Here is a 4,166-nt window from a genome sequence, read left to right as displayed (position 1 = left end):
ATTACCTTCATCATCATCTGCCCTGGCAGAGGAGTGACTAATCATGAAAGCTGTTACATTCACTGGCATCTTGTGTAATATTAACAAGGTCCGGAGGACTCACGTGGGGAAAGCACGCAGTGATTGAACATCAGCATCCTGCTCCCACACCAGACCTCTGCTGCAGCTGCGCAGAGTCTCTGCCCAGCTTGGGGAGGTGAGAAGGGGCTCAGAGCCATGCCTCTGCATGCAGGGCCTTTGCCTCTAGTAAGCAGTCACTCAGATGAATTTCTCTGCAACAAAAGGCTACTTAGAGCTGGGAATTCAGCTCCGGAAAGCCCTTCTTAACCTCAGGAAATGCCGAGCACGTGTGGTGGTACACAGCAGCTCTGAAGGGTTTAAGCCCATGTTTTGGGAAGTGCTGCAGGGCCGTGCAACTGGTGAAGCTCGGTGAAGGGTGATTTGGGCACGTGGCAGTGGAAGGGAGAGTCTCCTGTCTCCTGATGCTCGCTGAGAGGTGGTGCAGGCCTGGGGAGACAATACAGGCTTGTTGTACGTGGGGAGACAACACTGAGACAGCTGCACCCAGGTCCTGCTTTGACAGCTTTGTCCTACGGACAGAGGCTTGGGCTGAACTGGCAGTGGGATTTGCCTAGCAAAGAAGACATCCTCCGCAGTCTCTGAAGGCCGCTGCTTGTCTGTCACTGCTGTGCAGGAAGGTAACCTGAAGCTCTTTGGGCTTGTCGATGCAGTGCTCCAGAAAGCTGGGATGAATTTCTGCTTCGTTCTGTGAAGTATGTTCTTGGCTTCCCTGCAGAAAGCAGCATGTGCCGCAGCGCTGCTGGCTCTGTGGGGAGAGTTTACAGTGCGCCCGCCGAGACAAGTGCGATGCTGAAAAACTTAGGTCTTGGCAGTGCTTGTCTCTTTCCAGCCAGAGCTGGCTGGGGTTGCAGGAGCCCCTTGCAGAGCAGATCATGGCTCTGCATGCAGATTTTCTTTCCTGGTTTGTAATGTGCTATTGTTGGATGGAGGGTGCCCATGTGAGGAGGCTCATTATCCATCAGAACAGCTAATAAGGAGCAAATGAAGATTAACACTATGTTGGTAGAGATGAAACAGCACATTTCAGTTTCCTGCCTGAGACTGGCATCTCTGAGTGACAGTGCCAGGCATTTCAGGGGGCTGCCAGCTGATGAGAAAGAGGAGCTACTCATGGCTGTGTCCGCCCCTGAATTTCAGACAGCAACTGCATGGATTTTATTTTTAAGCTGTTTTTTGGCTTGCTCCAGTTTTCCCTCTTTAATCACAAACAGATGCACATACGTCCTGTTTCTTGCAAACCTGGGTGCCAAGTGGGAGAGTGACTCATGCAGTAAAGGAGGGCTGGCTGTGCAGACGCACAAGCCTTGGGTGTGCGCGTGTTCAGAAGTGCCAGACTGTAGGTCTCCAGGGTGTCTTGCTGGAATATCTGAAAGGTGTTGAGTGCTCAAAATCAATAAAACTGAAGACCTGGCATAGAGGGAACTGAGGCTTTTGTGTTTTGGGTTCTTTTTTTAATTGTCATAACTCAATTAAAAAGTAATGGATGCAAAAACTAGAACAATCCCCCAAACAGAATTTCCTGATTCAGTAGAGACATCTCCAAAGAAAGCTGGAGATTACCTAAGTTGGAGCTCAGCAGCTCTCCTGCCCTGTGGGGCAGCACTGACCATCGGTCTCCATCAGTCTCCTAGGGTGGGGCAGAGACTTCTGCAGCCGAGGCCGTGAGCCCTGGCTGTTACCTGCTGCCAGAGCAGCTGGTGAGTTGACTACCAGCGAAGGTGCCAGGGCCTGCTCCTGAGCTTTGGAGTTGGAGCAGAAAGTTAATGAGCAGGAAGGCAATTTTGATCTCCTTAAGAAAATGAGGTACTTGACCTAGTGCATCCCTTCCCTCAGCTGCTCCCACGAGCAGAGGCGTTTTTCCTTCTGGTGTCCCAGGTGGAGCACGATGCCTGGCACTGGGGTGGGGATGATGCCTGGCTCTGGGGTGAGGAAGGTGATGGAGCACCATGCCTGGCACTGGGGTGGGGATGGCGGTGGTTCTGCGAGATAATGGAGGGGCCATGCTGCGCTGCGCACCAGCGCTGTGCGCTCTCCACCGAGGACCTGGCTGGCTGCTGAGCGGAGCAGCAGGTTGCTATGATACAGTTTGCTGTGGCAATGTCTGTGCTGAATGGAGCCAAAACCACCTCTACAAAAGGAGCATTCCTGGGCTGGGAGGGGGAGATTGATCTGCAGTGTTTATGTAAAGCTGAGGAGCTGCAGGGAGAGGCAGATACCCTTATGTGCATGGGGAAGGGGGCATGGCGCAGATAAAGGACTCAGCAAATCCAAGCATGCAGATCAGTGCTGAAGAAGCTCACATCCCATCCAGTAAACCCACCCCAGGCACAAGACTGAACACACAATCCAAAGGGGAGCTCGGCACTACTGAGTGTGGTGCTGCCTTCGAAAGTGGCCTCTTCCTCAGTGGGAACCGGGTCACCTTGCTGAGCTGCAGGAGCATGGGAGGCAGCGGTTCACTGGTGCCAGCTCTGCTGGTCATGAGCTGAAGCACCTTAAGCCTGCAGCGAGGTCAGAAATTTCCACGCCTGGGACGCAGGGTCACCCTGGCTCACTGTGCCTCCGTGTGCACCAGCCTGCATCCCCGTCCCCAGAGCTGGCCGAGGCACCGCAGGGGCTGGCTCTTTTCCATGCAGGGAACATGACTTTCCCTCTAGGAAGAGGGCGGCATTCTGCAGTGATCAGGGTCTGTTTCTTCTGTGCTGGATCCCAACTGCTTTTCTTCTTAGTGACTTTGCTCGGACAGAGACCGGGGTTGCGGCTTCTCTCACTGATGGGAGCAGGGGGTTGCAGGCTGGCAGCAGCGTCACTGTCCATAAGAACTGGAGATTTTGTTGTGAATCCAAATGCACATGGAATCCCAGGGTGTCTGCTCTAGGCTCCATGAGGGCGGTGGGTGCTGCGTGGGCACGGCTGGGTCTGTGCTGTTTGGAGCATGCCCTGAGCTCTCTGCTGTGGAGCTCCCAGTTGTGAGCCTCAACGCAAAGTCCGAGCCCTTGCGGAGAATCAGCCTGTTCTCCTCTCAGCTTATCCCAGGCAGATTCCCATCCTCCCAGAAACATAAGCCACCATCATCCATAATTCATCAGGTGCTGAAGTTCATCAAGGAGCCACCTGACACCCCGGATGGATGCTCGACCCTCCTCCCAGGGTGGGAAAGTGCTGGGTCTGGGTGTCCCAAGGGGTCGTAGCAGGAAACGGGTCTCGTTTCCTCGGCCTCAGGGTGGGCGATCCTTCTCTCGGAGGAGGCAGATTCAACAAGGGCTCTTCTGTCTCTGCTTCCCCTTTTCATAAATAAACATCTGCTTCTCATCCCTCCAAGAAGTTTAAGCCATTGTAAAGGCAAATATAAAACTGAAACAGTGTTTTTAAGTAGCAATGAGCTGATTCCTTCGTTACTGTTTACTGAGGCATCTACAATTGCACATAGAATGCACTTCAAATAAAAACATTGTGGGACAATGACTTTAATGCCTGAAATTTGCACTGAAGGTGTGTGTGTGCACATGGTGCACGTCCCTGTGTGCGGCAGAAGCTGTGCAGGACTCAGGCTGGGCTCTGCCTGCTCTCTGAGAAATCCTGCCTAATACAGAATCATCCCCTCCAGTTTATAGCTTGTTCACCAAATCCTGTCACATCTTTTGTGTAACAAAAAGAATCTGTCTGACTTTTTCCAGCACAAATATAGAGCAAAAGGCAATTCTTTTTTTACCTATCTTAAAATGTCATAAACTATGTAACAAGCTCTCCAGTATAAAGATAGTAAGAGAGGATAAAAAATAGCAGCAGCATTCCCTGTCTTCTCTCAGCCACACCTTTCCAGCACTAGTGATACAGCAACTGCATGACAGGAACAGGAGACATAATGCAAGGTGGAGGCATGTGCTGCTCTGCGGTGTCACAGCCCATCCAAGCTCCCTTTTCTGCAGTGAGCCAGCATGTCCCGGCAGCGCAGCTCCACCGCCTCGTACTTGCCAGATGCTTACTAGGGAGGGAGAAGGATGCAAAACTTGCATTTACTTCCACTCTGCAAAGGGAGAAATGTAGGAGGACAAGGACAAAACCTCTGACTCCCACACCTAAAC

This window comes from Antrostomus carolinensis, unplaced genomic scaffold (genome assembly GCF_000700745.2).
Source record: "Antrostomus carolinensis isolate BGI_N321 unplaced genomic scaffold, ASM70074v2 scaffold31702, whole genome shotgun sequence".
Lineage (NCBI taxonomy): Eukaryota > Metazoa > Chordata > Aves > Caprimulgiformes > Caprimulgidae > Antrostomus > Antrostomus carolinensis.
The sequence above is the reverse complement of the archived record's forward strand: the minus strand, read 5'-3'. Positions refer to the sequence as shown.